The 19,527-nt window shown below is 45.6% G+C and overlaps 1 protein-coding gene and 1 long non-coding RNA gene across 11 annotated transcripts in view; one reads left to right on the forward strand and one right to left on the reverse strand.

Annotated features, from left to right (window-relative positions):
- The window catches only part of LOC125746603 (ephrin type-A receptor 5), a 114,880-nt gene extending 96,588 nt beyond the window's left edge, over positions 1-18,292 (reverse strand). For 7 of the 9 annotated variants that reach the window (XM_049020775.1, XM_049020778.1, XM_049020776.1 and 4 more), the window contains exons 1-3: positions 18,251-18,292; positions 13,947-14,068; positions 13,626-13,754 (exon numbers count right to left, since the gene is read on the reverse strand). The gene's annotated coding sequence lies outside the window, so the exon portion shown is untranslated. The remainder of the gene's footprint in view (positions 1-13,625; positions 13,755-13,946; positions 14,069-18,250) is intronic. The other 2 variants (XM_049020774.1, XM_049020772.1) reach the window with 1 other exon arrangement.
- On the forward strand, positions 18,002-19,227 carry LOC125746604 (uncharacterized). 2 transcript variants are annotated; one of them, XR_007399014.1, is made up of 4 exons: positions 18,002-18,103; positions 18,657-18,711; positions 18,812-18,920; positions 19,022-19,227. It is a non-coding gene; the product is annotated as an uncharacterized LOC125746604 (long non-coding RNA). The 2 variants fall into 2 exon arrangements; XR_007399015.1 differs by having other exon boundaries at positions 19,027-19,227.
- The last annotated feature ends 300 nt before the right edge of the window (positions 19,228-19,527 follow it).

Below are 19,527 nucleotides of genomic sequence, written 5' to 3' on the forward strand. Positions count from 1 at the left end.
TAAGCTAAATTAACCTAGTTACGTTTAACAGTTTGTCTTTGGCTAGATTTACGTGGCAGTAACACCGCGGTGACTTTAACCACTAACCTTGAATCAAGGATATTAAGATTTTTATTAAGCTCCCTTTCCTGCTCAGAGTACATTTTTTCACCTGCAATTTTATTTGCTATTATCAACACACCACATATTAACTGACACTGCACTGAGCTAAAGGACTCCCATAATGCTATTGGGCAAACATACTTCACTGTAATAGCGGTGAATGGAAGTTTAATTTCTGAATGGGCCAAATGGTTAATTACTTAATTTCCCTCTCCTGTGTTTCCTTTGTCCCGCTGTCAGCAAGTCTGGACCTGGAAGCAGACACTTAAGGAGCATTGGGGGGGGAGAATCCGATACCGGAACGGCACCTCGTATGATCTGCTGACATTCCTGAACCCTAGCAGGTCACAGCAAAAACGGTGTCCTGCTGAAAAGTCACCTGCAGGTCCACAGAAGCAGGTTGATTTGTTACAAGCACAGGAAGCAAGAGGTGCTTAAGCGGCTTGACTTTTAACCAGTTAACAGTTCAAATTCCAGAGGGAACCTTGCTATTGTATCGTCAAAGCGCTGCCTGGCTCAAGCTGCTCGAGTAAATGAAGAGCTAACAGTCTCTGAAGATAATTTAATAATCCATGGACAATTTTTCAAATGATAATTTTCATTTTCTAATTCACAGCAGCACAGGATACACTAAATGTTAATAAAACTAAGTGATTTTAACATTAAAGAATCCAGTGGCATTTAGTATTACAGATTAGCCTGGATTTAATTATCCAAGTTCATTTTAAATGTCTGGGGTCCTTGACAGATCAAGTGGCCTTGCAATGACACGTAGCGCCGCCTCCCTGCTGTCATGTGGTCACACCTGTGCCACACCCATATCCTCACACTGGAATGCACAGTTAAAAATGAAGAACGAGGGGCTCAATCATAACCATAACCATCCTTCCTTTAACACGACATAAACCAGCCTCTGTTGCGGAAATCACAGCAAATCCACCACCAGTTCAACATGCCCCTGATTCAAACTGGGATTGTCACCAGAGAACTAGTATCAGTCTTTTTGCTCAGACCTTTCATCCAGCCTCACATTTCACACACCACAATTAGGTTGAAAATTGCCCCCCTCCCCCCCCAGGAATCTCAGTGTGCTAGCTGGAACTATTAAAAATAGTCACGTTATATATATATATTAAAAAAAAAACAACAATGGCCCTACTTAAATACAGAAGCTGTTTAATTATGTCCCTTAATTAACAAGGTCCTCTGTGAGTTGAGTCCCATGAAAGAGAGCATGACCATTCAGAACATTCCATTTCCTGTGGAACTGGACGTGATCATGTGTGTGTTCGAATCCGGGAAGCGGGGGAAAGAAACATTTTCTTCTCCAAAGTTCCTGCAAGTCACCTGCAGCTGTTCAGTAACTTCTGTAACTATCCTGTGTCATGCAAAAATTGTAAACCTTCTCAGATACAGAGCTGCAGAGTTTAATAATTATGTACATTCAACAGAAAGGCTATCAGGAAACAAGCTTGCTTGGAGATAAGATGTCAGGGAATGTGTCCGAAACGGCCTTTTTGGCCAAAATAAACCAAGAGAATGTTTAAGACTAAAAATTGCAGTTATAAGGCGGATTCAGCACAGAGTGTTTAACTGGAAACGTTCCAACTGCATTGAAAGACATAACGAGACTGAATGCATCACAAACAATAGCTTATAAATACGGGGGGGGGGGGGGGGGGGGGGGGGTTCCGTACAACTCACAAATAAAAAGTCTTTGTCCAGTTGTTGAAAATAATATCAGACACTTTGTGATCAATAAAGACTGAATTCTAACAGAAATGCGACGTTCAGCCGTAGAGGAGTGCAGTTAATGAGCTCGACTGAAATCTCCTGTTAATTCTTGTCCTGCTGTGTTTGTTCTGATCTTAAACAGAACTGACCCACACTTTCCGCCAATGTTCAGGCCCGGCCTCCAGCCGCACAGGGTTCAGGCCCGACCTCCAGAGCCAACTGGGTTCAGGTTAATAATAAGCATTTCCATTTCTGTTCATCGGGGTCACTATCAAGCACCAAGGCAGCTTTTGCGGGTGTAGAGAAGACACAGTCATCGCTATGAACCTAGCAGGCGTATGCAGATCCACACACTGCTGTTCGTTTGCAGATTGTAACGAGCGGGAATTGATTCATGAAATCGATGGGTTAATTGAGAACAATTTGGCCAATCTGTTGCTTGATGTCAAGTTGGGGAACTGCCATGTTTAGGAAGAACAAAAGAGGAGCTGAAGCATGTCAGGTCGCGGGTTCAGTTCCACAGAAGGCAGCTGGCTGTTGTACCTTTAAGCAGAAGTCAGTGAGCTGTTATAGCCTTGAGCAGGTACTTAACCTGAAATCTCTTCAGCAAAGCACAGAGCTGGTGAAATGGCTAATCCAGGCTGGTGGTGATCCTGGAGCTTAAAGTGGAGAGAAGAGCCGCACACTAACTGTCGCAACTCTACTCATAATGCCAAGGCCTGACAGAAGAGCGGGAGTCACGGGGTCAATGGAAAGAACAACAGCAAACACGAGAACCTGAGTCACAGCTCAGCCGAGATCTCAAGGCTCTAGCAACAGGCAGATGTCCAGGGGGCAGAGATGAGATGAGTGTCAAATAAGAGCAAACACGTGCAGACATTGGTGGAAGCGATATTATAACGATACCGTAGACATCAATTAAGAAGCAATAGCTGTTATAAACTAACAGACAGAACAGCAGCAAAGAGGCCACACTCAGAGAGCCCTGGACAGTGAGAGTAATGTTGTTTCATGGTTCAACGGGCATCCCCATAATTCCTGCAGCGCCAGAGGTCAGCCTCATGGGGGGGGGGGTGGCAGCAGGGACCACCACCACAGGTAAGGGAACGTGCATATGGATGCTGCTCCAGCGATAAACAGGAGTACAGTACTGCAAACCACCCACTGTCCAATGCCAGGTTTTAAAAAGGACTCTCAAACATACATACAGATGAGACCTTCAAGTTTTTCATCTGCAGGGTACAGGAAGTGTGTCCTTCAGACTGTAGCCATTAACACAATGACATCAAACATCACGTTGTATTGTTCATAGATGAACCCAGGTGGTGGAGTTTGGGGGGAGCTGGCTGCCGGCTCAAAGCCCACTGTCATCGTACATGCATGCTTATACTGCCCCCTCCTGGTCGGTAAAGGCAGTGCAACAGAATGTTTGATGAAGAAGGAGACCTGCAGTATATTTCCTGTAAATTTATCTCCAGCACCGTAGGGCATAATACAGGGTTTGGGATGAACGGACCCAAACCCCAGATCACATGTCGGTGGCTCTCTGCCTCAGGGATCTCGGGTGAATGAAACCCATGTTATGCATGTGCAGGGTTCAATATACACCCCCCCCCCCCCCACATAGTTCACAAAGAAACTAAATTGACATTTGAGTCCTCTGACAATCAAGCGACCCATAGAGAATGTCTTCCTCCATTCAGCCTCTGCTTCCTGGGACAGACCCCAGATCTCAACGAGCGTAGCTGCTGAAATGTAAGGGAGCTGATGCCACACACCAGTGTCATTACGCATGGGGAGAGCAGATCAGTGTGCTCGCATCACCAAGCACAAGAGCGGCGAAATTTACCTGACGTGTGACATCTGTGTGTCGGGAGTGTGTGACTTACTGTAATGAGCTTTTATTTCTGCATATGTTCATATACACCTGCTTTGGTAGCTGGCCAGAAATTCGACACACACGGCTGGTCAAGGTCAGTTTACATACACCACTCAAAGGCTACTACTAAGGCTTCTGGCCTTAGATCTGTTTGACTGTTTTATTCCCTCATACCTAATTTTTATGATTTCTGCACCCCTATCATATTTGTAAAAGCTGATTGACCCACCCATTCCATTCCCTCCTTCCTTTAATTGGTCAAGTTGAGCCGTCCAATCAGTATGTCCCTTATCTACACATGCTTGGTGCGTTGTCCAATCACCAAAGCAGCATGGCCATGCACATTCGACCAGCCTTTCACCTGTGTAATTAGGAGTGCTCATCTTCCACATGGCTCTCTGTCTGACAGGAGTAATTCTGCTGGGATTTGCTGCTCGCCTGGAGATCATCGCATCATGACTTGGAGACCCTTAATTATGTGTTTTAGATAAATCACGCGTAGGCAGCAATCCAATGACACCAGATCAATACACACCCCAAGGATAGTGACCTGAGAGTCAGCAGCCGCTTGTGAGCAGAGGTGACAGTGACCTTCAACGGCATGTTCGCTTTGTCACCAAGATTACAGCATACACAATCATCAGTACCTCAGCCTGCTACTCCAGTCTTACACTTTGTTGCTTGAACAGTCCCTAAAGCGACTCAGGAAAAGAAACCCTTCAAAGGTACAACAGCAGACCCCTCCATCAGACTGGATCCATCTCGTTTCCCTAACCATCACATATGCTTGTATGGGCGAGCAGAGCAATTGACTGTGACTGAACAGTGAAGTTTGTGATAAGTTGGCCAGACTCTGATAGATAGGTCAGGGCTGATTTTATAGTGAGTTGCTGATATTGCTGTAACGTACGATGAGGGCTGGTGTGAACGGCTGCCGGAGGGATCACACCCCGCCATCAGGAATGGAGCCATTCCTCAAAAAGAAGGAGCAATGGTACAGGAGGGCAGCTGTGAATAGCCCATGTGTGGAAGGAGTCCTACTATTTATGCTCCGGGAATAAACTCATCTGGCGCGGCTTGTGCAGCCGCCCGCAGGGGGTCTGAACCACGCCACCCCAATGTGGACAGTGGAGCGATTACGTTCCACAATTCATCTATCATCTTTTTTCTAGTCCACGCATCCAGGTGAAGGTCATTGCTTAAGTGTGGAGAGATTTACATACTCTTGGGTCGGAGGTCAGATTTAGCCAACGGAAAATAGCAGCAGAGGAATTTACATTTAGAGATCTGACCTTTATATAGATTTCAGGATTATGGTATTCAGGACGCATTAACTATTTTCTTTTGTGCAATCTGCCGTGCTTCTGAGTCTCTCTCTGGTCAGGACATCGGAATCAATACGTATAACTAAGGTCACCTGACTCTCCTGTCAGTGACAACCCCATAATCTCATTAACCTTCAAAAGTCCTGACCCATCAACACCCCATGTGCTCTCTGGACTGGAGGATGATAATGGTCACATATTCTCCGCGTCTTGTCCACATAAAACAAGTTTTGGACTCCACACATGGTCCTTTGCATGAAGCACTTGGGATCAGCATCCAGTAGAGGTCAGCAGTGAGTAACAAGACACCCCCAACCCCTCCCGTATCGGTTTGATAAATCCACCGTTCAGGGTTTGGTGGGCTCAGACACGGACCAGTCCAAAATACCTCTGGAGCCTTAACAAAGGCAGTACACAGAGAGGCTAGTTTACTTTGATTAAACTGTTAATTAGTTTATTCTAGAGCTTTTGTGTGGGGTGAAACTCTCACTTCTTTCATCCCTTTCTTTCAACCACATGGTGGCTGGTCAGACAGTCATTACATCTGAATAATGTGACCACAGCCCTACAGGGTGGATTCTGTGAGGTACCATCACATTCCACTAACTGTCTGGACTGCATCCATTTCATTGAAGTAACTGCTGCAAGAGTCCAGGGATGCATAAATCTACACTTATATGCATGTGCGTTTGACAGAGCAATTTAAAACGGGATTTAAACAGGGGTGCTGGTAGCTCTCCCCCACGCCTCCCACACAGGATTCAGTGAGCAGAGACTTGTGGGAGCTAAAGTGGAGATGATGGAGGCCCAGAATGCCTCAGGCCAGAGGGTGGCACTAAAAGGTAATCACATGACGAGGGGCAGAGCTAGGGATAACTGCAGGTACACCACTGGGGGCGACGCAAGCCTGATGCTAAATACTGCACATAAAGGAGCAGATCTCAGAAATTAATATGATTAACAGACACATTTGATGCCAGTATAGAACGTGTATTTTGTCCCCCCGAAAACAGTTCAAGAAAAAGAACATCATTTTACGTCTAGCCACTAGATGGCAATAGCATGACTATATCACCAGTCACTGTCCAGCTATCAACAAGGAATAAGCATAGCGTGTTTAACGTTGGGTGGATTAGTGGACAGACCCTTGTTCAAAGGAAGTGACCCAGCAGCATTGCCTGCACAACATTTCCACACGCATCCCTCTAGCTGGCATGTGCTAGTCGATCAGCTAAGTGCACTTACATACACTCAGATGGAGCTTTTATCAAACAGCACCTACTGGTCGACACATACAAGCATTAGGCACATATAGCACAAAGTAAAGACACACTGCAGTAAAAGCAAATTAACAGGTCAGCTTTAGAGGCTGGCTGCTCTCATACAGCTCTACATTAAAAAGGTTTAAGGGTGTCCTTTAAGTAATAACATACACCGGTAGAGCAGCAGAAATTGAACCAAATATCCCATTAAACTGCAGTTTTGAGATATTATGGGTTATTTCTTGGAGAAGAGGCGATTCCACAGCCTGAGGAGTTAGAGAGAGAGAGTGTAATTTCTGTTTCTTGAGAAAGGGGGAGTAAGAGGTCACAGTGGTGGATTGCAGTGACCTCGTGGGGTATAAAGTTTGTTAAAAACCACACAGGTTGTATGTGGCTTTTTCCTAGGCTTTCAAACCTGATTTAGCCTTCAGGTGGCAGCTGACAGAGAGAGAGGAGATTCTGGGTGAGTCTGACCGACTCCCCAACACATCCTAGAAACCGCGCCAGGGGATGGGGGTGCAGGACTAATGGTCTGGATCAGGTGGGCAGGCAATGTCAGGAGGGGGGGGGAGGCAATGAGCCTGGGGGGGGGGGATGCAGTGAGGATGCAGGCAGACATATTAGCTCTCCTCACAAGAGCCCTCGGGGAACTGAAGGTCTGCGGTGAGGAGGGGAAGACGTGCAAGGTCACCTAGTTGCACCTCAGAGGACGAAAGGATGCAAGTTAATCCTAGCCCCGTGACGCCAGGCTTATCCACGGATGTCTGAAGGATCGTGAGGTCAATGATGTCACATCCTGTGGACCAGGCGAGGAGAATAATCACCGGGGGGTGGCTAGGTCACAGAGCAGGAGGGTTGTTCCTTTGGAAGGCCCAGCTTTGAATGGACCCTGACTTCACGCTAGGATTCGGAAAGAGGATGAAGGGTAGAGGTGCAGAGTTTTGGCAAGATGTAGGGTGAGCTGGCTTAATTCCTCTATATTTGCAGCAAAGTGAGACCTGGGACAGAATTAAGTGCTGGTAAACTGGGGAGTTTTGAGGACAGAGTAGAAAAGAGGGAAAGATGCGGAGGAGGGTGGTGGAGAGGCAGCAGGCTGATTGAGGTCAGGCAGGCAGGACTGCAGCGTGTGGGTTTACAAGAGGTGAAACCTCACAAAATGCAGCACAGAGCCTATACTTTTGGACCCTTGAACGAAGTATTTATCCTGAATGACTCCAACTGAATATGAAGCTGTATGAATGTGCAACTCAGACAGATGTGAAGCCCACAGTGAATGAAACGATAATATAAGTCCAAAATAGGCAGTTAGTTAAATGTAAATCTGATATGGGAAGGTGTCCAACAGTGATTTAGTCAAATATGAATGTGCTGAATTGTACAGATAAAGAATATTCTGATTCCATCTAGATGTGATAAATCGTGCTGTTGATCTCTAATATATCTGCCCTTTAACTTTTTCTCCAGCAAGAACAAACAGCATCAGAACCTTTAAGAAACCCATTTGCAGACTGAATATTTACCACCACAAGGCTATGTAATTTGTAAGAAGAGAGATTTGGGCTCTAACGAGATCGTTTATCCGCGTCAGTCTCGAGTGTCCCATTTTGAAGGCGTTTGACTTCTCCCAAGTGCCTGCAGAGCTGAAGCACAGATAAGTAACGTTTAAAAGACACTGAGGGCATTTTAAGGACACGTGCTGAGATAACACTAAACACGCCCACTACAGAAATAAACACTGACACTAAGCTGTTTGGTATTTTGAATATCTCTCGGAAAAACCACGAAGTTTGTTTACTTAAGTAGTATGGAACTAAATGTCATTACACATATCCGTTGATAGCCAGTTTCTACTATGTTTGCTTGATAAAGTAAGAAACGTGTTTATATAACCACTCCCCCCCCTCCGTTCTCCATACTGATACAATTATCAAAATGACGCAGATGGGGAGATTCACCAGGAAGTACCATTAACCAGCGGCCAAAGGGGCCAAGACGATCTGGATGCAAAACAGTGGATGACCTCCACTAGGAGGAACTCCACTGTGGGGCTGGACATCACCTGACCTCCACAGTAGTGCTGAATATGATGTTAGTGCAACATCGGGAACTGATGTATATTGAATGTGTATATATGTGCAGCTAAAGGAAGCCAGCTAATGATGGGTGGGCCTTCCAGAAGGATGGTGACTCCATGGGACACCCTGGCCACGCACGCAAGGGTGATAGTGGGAAAGATCTGCATTGCATCCTGGGATTCTTTAAACCCAGCCAATCATCCAGAATAAACACCCACTCTCAGCGTCAGCAATGCGGATGCAAAGTAGGCTGAAATTGTGATTTGTATTGGCCACCGCTTGTTGTTCAAACACTCATTATTAATAAACCATTGTCCAAGTGAGAGAGTAAGGTCACCCAGTTCCTGGAGCAACTGGAGGTCCAATGGTAACATGACTGCCAGCCACAAGATTTCAGCCAGGGACTTTCCCATTGTGGGCACAGAGTTCCAACCTGCAGAGCCATCCCCCGCCCCAGTCCGAGGACGATTACAGTACAGAAGCTCATGCATGGATGGGATAAATGGGAGAAGGCTGTGCGTGATGTTCAAGTCAAGGGTGGAGTGGTGAGCAGAACCAGCAGACCCCCCACTATGCCCCCCTGGGAGCCAGCCAACAAACCAAAATGGCCATGGGAGTCCGTTTGGGGGGGGGGCACTATGTAAAATCACAAAATCTACATTGCATTTAAAATCCAATTAGTGCTAGAGAAAGCACCAGCTCCTTGGACACAATTCACCCAAACCAGCCGGGGGCAGGGATAGCCGTCCTGAGAAACTAGCCCCCACAGCAAAAACCCCTCCCTCGGCACGCTGCCAGCCCCCCGTCTTCAGGCTGCAGCACTGCGATAAATAACCAGCTTCACAAACTAATAAATCAATAGCACAACCGCTGCAATTTGCAGCACAATAAAAATTGCAATTTTCGCAGGGGCGGGATAGGGGTGAATTCTGTGGGAATCCCAGCGGTCCCCAGCGGTGTTTTTCCTAAGCGCTAAAGCACACAGCCTGTGCTGACTTTCCCCCAAATTCCAGACCTGATGTGGGACTGTGGAATGAGCCCTGTGGACAAGTGCTGGTCCCAGCAGCTGACTGGTTATGAGCCTATTTCATTGAATAATGCAGCCAACTGCAGTTGGACTGAACGTGTAACTTAAGGAAGTGCTGGTGAGATCAGTATTCAAAAGCTGTAGTGGACAGACCTATAATACACTGCCATTCAGCATCCAGAGACACTAGTCTGGTTCACAGCATGTGTGTCCTGCCCACCGTGGTTTTCAAAGCATTACACTAACTAATCTAATGCATCTGCTCCATACTATGATGTAATCTACAGGGAAAAAAAAATTTGTCCACACAGGTGTTCATCAACTTAAAAATGAGTTTCAGGACTAAAAAACACAGTAAGGAGACCTCAAATGTGTACATTTAAATGTACAGATAAAATCACTACAAAGTCTGCATACAATGTCATTATGTCAAACTGCAGACACCTGTTCAACCTGTAGGAGGTGCTAACACCTCAGGAACCCTCATATGCTCAAATGCCACCTCCCTTCAGTGGATAGACGGCAATTACTTAGTGCTGCGTGGAATCGCTTTCTGACCTGAGGGACTCATCGGCAGGAGCCCCCCTCCCCCCCCCCCCAAGCAGATTTATTCATTGTCTGCAGGATTAATCCTCAAGGGAATTAACTTTCACTCTGAACACAGCGAGGTAAAGGAGAACCTGATTCCTGATCCAATTGCTCTGGAATGAAGCCGTCCAACTTAATTAACACGCTCCTTAAGCAGCACTTTAAGATCAACGTTCTTTTTTAAAAACAGACAAGACCGTTTAAATTGATCCGTCAACCAGAGGCCAGATAAAGATGCCCCCCATTCTAGACAAACACCCCCCCCCCCACCACCATGCATGCTATTCCTCTGGACAGGTTATGCAAAACTCATTGTGGTACTTCCTGTTCAAGGTATCACAGTAGAAGTGCAATATGGTGCATTTTACCCAAGTCCAGGTGACTGCCTGTGTCGTGATGGAGCGGCCTGTCACCATATGAAAGGCCACCATGTGGTGTCACCATATGAAAGGCTACCATGTGGTGTCACCATGGAACAGGAAGCATAAGACCACTGGGGAAACTGGGGAAAGAACCACGGAGCGCGCAGGTAGAAAAGCAATTAAAGCACTGGAGGCACTATTCCATATGGGGCTCTGCTGCTGTACCTTTAATCAGTTAACATTTCACCGTAAATATCGGATGCAGGACATGCACTGCAGCATAAGTCATAAAAACAATGTGCATCCTGGGAAGGTCTTTCATCTGCAGGAGAATCGGAATTCAACATGCTGAAACTCTTGAGGAAAGCAAGCATTTTGGCACCCACGAGCTGTCATCACTGATTTATGGTGAGCATGGATGGATCCTTGTTACAGGCCAAATGATACCGTGACTCAGTAATAACAGTGATCACATTTAAGGGACTTTTCATGGTTCGCTGTGTTTTGATGGAAACGACCTGAGGAGAATTTAGCTTTATGCCCCCCCCCCCCCCCCGGAATGACTCTGTCTAACTGCTGATTGTAAGTAGGAGGTAAAAAGAGATTGACAGTAATATGAAAGGACTGAGTCATTTCAAGCAATTAAGAGATACATAAGACAGTGCAAGTATCCCACTTTTAATGAGATTTCAGCCCCTTCAGATCTCTAACACCCCCTTGAGAGAGCCCGCCCCCCCAAGGCCATCAGCACCAAGTTCACCCTCTCTGGCATAAGTCCCCCCCCACCCCCCCCTCACATTACACTGAGGGCTTTGCATTTGAAACTGAGCCCCGGGATCGATAAGCTCCGAGAGCAGCCCGGCCCGCAGTTTAATCACCCTTAATGCTGCGACTTGCTTAAAACCCAATTATGCTGCTTCTGCACGTTGATGTAAAAGGCTTGTGGGAGCGGCCAGCCTCGCAGATTTATGCGGGAACCTGGCAATATCAAGAGGCATGTATTGGTAAATCAGCCCACTAATAGAGGCCAGTTCCTCGCCTAAGTGCTATTCGTCCTATTAATAAAGACTCAAAAACTCTCAGCCAGCCATAACTTCCTTCTGTGCATCACTGTTCTCCCAAACACGCCATCATATACACTGTTGTTCACATGCTTTGGCTAACACACCATATTCCGAAAAGACCTTCGCCTGTGCCTCTGTGCTAGTTTAAAATAATTTTAAGAAAACATTAAGCACAGCGTGATTGCAGTTTCAACACAGGACAAAGAAGTTGATAGGTGACTTTCTCATAGAATCACATGTGATACAAACTGTCATGTAAACAAAAGAGAAAATGGGGACAGGGCCCCTTTAAGAACAACAAGACGCCTTATGCCAGTGGTTCTTAGCCTTTTACGAGTCACGGGCCCCTGTTTGAATATGGTGAAAGCTACTCCCTCCCAAAAATATGCACGTAAGCACATAAACTCAATTTTGCATGCAATAGATATTTTTTATATGTTTCATATACATAGTTACAAAAAAAAGACAAGTTTATATACATAATTGTTCATTTTTAATCTGACCATCACGGACCCCCAAAAACCCACTGATGGACCCCTTGGGGGGTCCATGGGCCCCAGGTTGAAAGCCTCTGTCTTATTGACACTATTCAATTTTAGCACCTATTTTACGGTCACTGACAGTTTTTGGTGATCACTAATAAGAGCTCCAGATCGGAAGTAAATCGGTCTTTGATCGGCTCTGGTAAATTTGTGCTTGATCACTGTGCGTGAACTACTCAAAGACAGGACCCGGTGGGGACCTCCTGCAGGTTTTCCACTTTTCCCCTCCATCACACCCTCCATCCCCTCCCAGCTGACCATCAGAGTATCCCCAGCAGATGCTAGGACTAGTCGGCTTTATTCTATAGCGCCACCTGCAGGCTGATGAGGGCTCGCACTAGCATCACACATGCTCACCCAACTCCCGGCTCATCACTGTGTCTCCAATTGACTCCAGGTGTTTATCAGTACATGTACTTATTTGTTTTTGTGTTCATCTTCCAATACTCAAGAACAGAAGTAGGTATGATGGACGATCTCCACATGTCTTTCTTGCCCAACCCAAAATATCGAGGATGCAGGGGTCGCATCCTCGCCAACGAGAACAATCCGACGATTCATTACGTCCAAATTAATTCTTGGGAAGCAAGTTAGCAAGTACGCTCCTGCCAAGAATACAAGTACATTTTTGGTATTGATAAACACCTTCAGAGTGATTGTATACGCACATCTGTAGTAAAACCTGACTCTAGGCACCCAGGCTGCAGAATCACAGAGGCCTAATAAACCGCGGTGCCAACTGGATTGTAGGTCATGCGCTGGCACATCCTTACCAGAGCCATTTGGACTGCAGGTCACACCCTGACGTTTCCTTACCAGAGCCAATCAGATTGCAGGTCACACCCAGACGTTTCCTTACCAGAGCCAATCAGATTGCAGGTCACACCCTGACGTTTCCTTACCAGTGCCAATCAGATTGCAGGTCACGCCCTGTCATTTCCTTACCAAGGTCGTGTCACCCTTAGAGGTGAAACACTATTTAGCCTTCGCCTGCCCACCCAGTACCTTTGATTTTACGTTATCTCTTGTTACACATCAGCAGCTCAAGCAACATTCCATCCTGCTGACCACATTTCGGTCTGTGGGAAGTTCTGACTTATTCCCCTACCTTAGACTCTCTGCCGACATCCTGTTTACTGGGGCTGCTTCTCCCAGAATCCATCTGATCTTTCATTGGGTTTCACCTCCCGCCCAGTCTATCACACCCCATCCACCTGACCATCCACCCTCGCACACAGGCGCCCGGCAGGTCCCTCGCTCCGTCCCAACAGGGTCCTCTTTCGTCACACTAGCTGACTTTTCAAAAACGCAAAGAAGCAGTTGCTCTGAGGGTCAGGCCTCTGTACCTGTGACCGGAAGTTCGTGTGGTTCAAATTCTGCACTCGCATCACCGCTGAAGCCTTAACCTCGGAAGATGATCCGGATAAATGTCTGAAGCTGTGCTCTGACCCCAAGCCTCACTCCCACCCGTATATGTCTCACAGGAGAACAGGATGGGATATGTTAAAACTAAAGTATTCTTAGGCACCTGTACTAGCACAAATGGCAAATCAAGTGCCATTTCACTGTCATCTCAGCTGACAACCCGTGAGAGAAAGATTAAAGCGCTCTGGCCACATATGCATGTCGACAGTACATCTAGGGGGTGTCTATTCGGACACTCACATACACAGGTCCTGTCATCCGACACTCCTCACGGCGTCATAAACACGCCGCAAACCTGCCAGCAAGTTCCAGGCTGGATATGAAGCCAGAGGCATTGGGACAGCTCGCTCCTGTCAGCAGGGGCGTGGACTGCATACACAGCCGGGAAAAAAAGTTCCATAAGGGTGACAAGGTCATTTTCCTCAAGCCTCCCCCCCCCCCCCCCCCAAATGAGACGTTCACTAAACAATATTTCTGTCCTACTCACTGCCAATGTGTCCCAAAACACAGCAAGTAAAATATTTTAAAATGAAAACGGCACACGGTTTGACGTTGAGTTACCATGATCAGCACGAGGTGTGGAGGGATATGGTGAAGCCTCCGTTAAACTCTGGGTTCAGGCACTGGGAGCTTGGGATTGTAAATGAAGAAGGGGTGTAGTATCCGGTTTACCAGGTGTACCGCTGCAGGGAAAGGTGGGGGGGGGCAGAGAAGAGGATATCATTTATCTGTGGTTTGCGTTGGGCTTTAGCAGGTATTTCTGTTTCACGGCTTGGTAAAAAAAGATGCCACTAATCAGAGCAACAGAAGTACATTTCATTTCGTCATAAATCACGGCGCCGTTTCTCAGGAGGGGGTCGGACCTCTGCGCTTAACCCCTCCCATAGATTTCACTTAATTTCCGAGGTTTTATGAGAAAAAGTTCAAAAGGATAGAAAGTGGGACCAGAGGAGATGAAAATGGCTGATAAAAGCCAGGCATTAAGTGCGACACAGAGTAATATCTCTCTGTAATAAAATTGGGCATACGCCCATGTGTTGTCTTGAGCTGATTATTCCCGACAGCAGACAGTAGATGTAAAATCAGTACCTTAAATGAAATAGTAAGAGTTTTGCCTAAGATTAGATTTCAGATTGATATCCTGCTTTTAGTCCAGGTTTGGCGCCAAAGAGATTAAGGGTAGAGAATGTTAGACCAGCTGGCTCCTCCCTTCTGATTCTCCATCCTCCAGTCGGGTGTTGCCTTAGTGCACAGATACCATCAAACTGCATAATGCAGCTCGCATCACCTAACATGTCCCCAAATCACAGACGGGTGAGGAGTCTGGCAGAGAAAACTTGCAAACAGACTGACAAAACAAGAGATCCAAATGACTTTCAGAATGACTATTCTGCCAAGTTAAAGGAGTGCAGTGCAAAGCTTCAAGAGTCAGGCCACTGCTTAAAGCTACCGATTCTAACAGAAAGCCGTTAGTGACTCAATAAAGTCACGCACAGGTGATTAGAGGAGCTCGTTCCCAATGTCCCCCTCCCCTGAAACATCTACAGGGGGAGGGGGACACCCGATGCGTTTCATGTTCCGCATCTCCGATGTGCTATAAATTTCACATTAGAAGACGTACACAGTTTTTGCAATGCGGTCAATTTGTTTGTCCTTGAAACTCCTTGAGAAAACCACAATCCATTAATCTGGGACATTACAGTGTAAGCACTGCATTAATCTATATGGCTTTCAGAACCAGCACACCCAAAGAAAGGTTCTGTGGAGTCTGCAGGAAGCACAGGCCATAAGGCAGCAGACATGCTGGAGCTGGTGACAGTCCATTGCAGGGCACAACCTCACTCAGAATTAGATGGTATGTACAGTTTTTTGACAATTATGAAGTTTCATTGCTTGTTTCTAGACCGTGGATGGAAAGCTACAAGGAGAACATGCACAATGGACACAAAGAGAGCTGGGGCAAGACTCGAACCCACAACCCTGGAGGCATGAAGCTATACCGCTACCACTCTGCCCTTCCATATTAAATCATTTAAACTTGTGTTTCCCAATCCGGTCCTTGGGGACCCATAACCAGTCCATGTTTTTGCTCCCTCTGAGCTCCCTGCCAGACAGTACACATTTTTGCTCTGGAAGCTGGGAGGGAGCAAAAACAGGCACTGTCTGTGGGTCCCCAAGGACTGGATTGGGGAACATCAAATGATATAATGAAAGAAATTTGAAATCCCTTATTAGAGTGAAGAAAACATGCACAATTTCTTTAACAGTATTTCGCACAACGAGCTGAAATAAGTGCAGCAGGGTTTATTATTTTAAGGTGCAAAAAAGGGACCCTGATGCTTGGGGAGAGACTAAGGATGTCTGTGTGTTCTCATTGGGAGGCAGACAAGGCAAACTAGAGACTAACTGCTCTCATATGTAACAGTCTCTGAAAAGGTCACGAGTCTCTTGCTAAGAAAAACTGCAGATGTTCACTGTACTCGAGATTCTTTACCGGTGTTTCCGAATGGTTTCTGTTATAAAGAACTATTTTAATGCACTAAAATTGGCATCACTCTCATCCTGTCCTCCAATTCATACCACACAGGACATATTAAGCATCCTCTGATCTCAAATTAAGCATCAAATCTCACCATAACACTCAAGTCCCACAGTCTTCTACAAAAAACAATCGCAAAATGCAAATATTGCACTAAATATAGGCCAAATATGACCTTCGACATACGCAGTGTCATTTTCGAAAAATGTATATCCTATATCTGACCAAGAGGAGAAACTAATTTTAAATCCTGTTCTTTAGAAGAGCGTTTCCCAGTCCGATACTCAGGGACCCAGAGACTGAAGCTCAAATGGAGCAAAAATGTGGATGGTCTGGTAGGAGGCTCAGGAGGAGCAAAAACATGCACTGAGTGAGAGTCCCCGAGGACCGGATTGGGAAACACTACTTTAAATAAAATAGTACCCAAAGTCTAACAGTCAAAGCCACGCCAGACATCTTTCACTTTTCTTTGTTTCTGATTAAAAATGGCAAGCAGCCTCCCTCTGATCATCTTGCACACAAGTTTCTACAGGTGCGTCGAAATAAATAAACTATCTTGCTGCCAGATGATATCTGGCGGAAAGATCTTTTTGAAAAATCCGGATCTAATTAAGTTCAATTTCACCACATGTGATAAAAACAGGATGGAAACAATCATGTTTGCAGAAGAGAAAAAAAGTCTCCCTTAGTCGCTATCAACACGTCGCCAACAGTTGAGCGTGTCGCTCTCAGACTGCAGCCTTGCATCCACCCCCCCGCCCCAACCCAGCACTGGGACGGCACCGGTGACAGGGGCTAATTACTCGCCCGCTGTGGAAGTGACTATGATTCCTACTTCCATGCGGCTCAGTAGGGAAATGCGATGCGTTGTCCGTTGAGGCTGAAAGTCACCAGTACCCCCCTTGACCGGTCCCCCAAACAGCCATCTGCGCCACATCCTCCCACTTTTGACATTTTGGAAGCTCCAGAACAATTTAGTTCAGGCACGCAGATCCTTAATGAACTCTCGATGGAGCTGCAATCTAAAATTTCTATTATTGTGAGGAGATCAACAGCCCAGTCTCAAAATTACTTGCTGATCAACCCAGTTAATGGCTTTGAGTGCAGAGAGAGGCAGAGCTCCCATATAGGCATGTCACAAACAACCTCCCCCAACTTCTATGGACAACCTAGAGCCCTTAATGCTCTCCCATGTACTTGTTAGGACACCCCAAACCACACTATATCTCTGCAGCAAAGGGGGAGCTGACTCAGGCTCTCTGACATTATATCTGGCTTGTCCCCCCACCAAATGGCAGCTACATTACCACTTAGTGAGTTGCTACCCTCAGGCATGTTCTCCAGGGCCTTTCCTCAAATATGCAGGGCTCTAATTAGGATTTCTCTTCTTTGAGGTTTCTATGGCCTCCAGTGAACAGAAATGATTCATTGTCAACAGCAGCCTTGTGGACCAAATAACATCAAACCTGTTTTCCCCAGTCACTGGGGGATGTGAACACTTCTCAGAGTCGTGTTTCTTTTTTTTTATCTCACTTCTCAACTCATGTCCGTCGTTTGCACCTCTTTTACGCAACGCAGTGTTCTGGCTGTATTATTATGTTCCATCCACCAGGTGGCACCATTACAATAATTTTGCTAAATAGGTAACACGGTAGAATCTCATGCTGTAAAATTATTTATTTATACTATTCATCTTCAAAGTAACTAGACATTGTATGGATTTGAGGCATTTTTTTGTCTAGGGCATTTTGCTACCAGCCTCCCGCCCTAAATACACACGGTACTCACGTAATATTGGTAGGGACATGTCCTTGAGGCAAGGAATATGTGATTTTTTTATTATTATTTATTTTTTGTAGAACTTACATCAGTAATGTCCTTTACAAAAAATAATCACCCCCATAATTACCACCAGGGCCGACTCTAGGATTTGAAAATTATGGGGGCGCAACCCCCTGAATTAATACAAGCTATACATAACAGACATATTTTGTAGTGGGTTAATTTAGATAAATAGTGATGGAAAATTTATGTTTTTTTTCTAATTTACAGTGACAAAGGAAGGCAGTTCAGCCAGACTCAATCTTACCAGCAACGAAAAGACTACAGTGCGTGAGACCAGCTTTTAAATTCACTAAAAAAGGCGGGATGTAGTCTGAGGTAAAATTCAACGGTAAAGGTAAGACGAGAAGCTCCTGTTTTGCCAAATGTGTTCTTTATAACATTACTGTATTAACTACTTAAAAACGTAGCATTCTTTTTCACATTACCAAGTTTTGTACAGCGGCACATATTTGCCGTTTTAGCTGAAAGTTGTCTAATATACCTTAGTTCTCCTTTCAAGTCTCTCTTCCGAAGCACCGCCCACTGCAGCCTTAGACTTTTTGGTAACCAATTGAAATACTGGTACAGTGCAGCCCCCGGGTCCTAAAGATAGATTATAGCGTGAATTTTTAGAAGCGAAGTGACATTTGGATAGATTACCGTATGTATTGTTAACCATTTTATTATATTTAATATAAAAAACTATTCACAACTTAAGCCAATAAATATTTATTTGGAGGGGATAATTTTTTTTTTTGGGAGGGTGGGGGGCGCTAAAGATCCCCCCTAAAATAGACCTAACGACGCCCTGATCATCACAATGCGCATAAAACCTTGAGTCCATTCATTCGACAGGTTTTTCATTGATCACTGTCAATCTATTTCCTGTACCTGCTTGTCCTGTGCAGGGTTGTGGGAGTCCGAAACCTATCCGAGAAGCTACCGGCACAAAGGACGGATGGGGTTTGCATCTCTTTTAGTTTAATAAGTCATTTGTACTAGAATATAGTTCATTTTACCATATAAAATGTCATGCAGCAGTGGATTATCTTTGTGGTTTCAGGAGTAACGAGCACTGTGTCCGCTACAAGAACAAGTCATTTTTTTCTGTGGCAACAAACCCATAAATAAGTTTCATATAAAGACAAGAAAGTAAAAAATAAATTATAAAGGTACGGTGCCTATATTCTGCTGCAGAGACAGGTATATTGCTTTTAATGGCACTGAATCATCGCCTAAAGGCGCCTAATAGATTTTCTTTGCTTTCATCCAGAGTAGGTGAAGCGTGTACACTTCAACAGGACAACCTTCAAGAAACTTAATAAGAAACAGCAATCCATGAGTTTCTCATAAGCACATATGCAGTGAAGGGTCACCGCTACGCACACCTGATTGAGAGATACTGAATCACTGGGAGGAAACCGGCACAACACGAGGGAAGATGCAGCTAGACACGCACGGATTAAAGGCACAACTTAGTGTGAGGGGAATAATAATAAAATACCATCAAGATCACAGTCCCTTCTCCCTCGTTCTCTCCCTTATGCGGCTCTAACGAGCCACACATGTTACTTGTTTAATCTTACCCCTCGTTACAGCCCTCTTGTGGATCACCCCAGGTGCCTCTCGTCTGCTCCCTCATGTTCCCTATATAAAGTGTCCTTCAGTCTTGCGCTCCTCAGTCCGGTCATTGATGTCACTACCTGCATGTGCTCCTGAGTGTGCACTGTGCTCCTGAGTGTGCACTGTGCTCCTGAGTGTGCACTGTGCTCCTGAGTG

This window comes from Brienomyrus brachyistius, chromosome 7 (genome assembly GCF_023856365.1).
Source record: "Brienomyrus brachyistius isolate T26 chromosome 7, BBRACH_0.4, whole genome shotgun sequence".
Lineage (NCBI taxonomy): Eukaryota > Metazoa > Chordata > Actinopteri > Osteoglossiformes > Mormyridae > Brienomyrus > Brienomyrus brachyistius.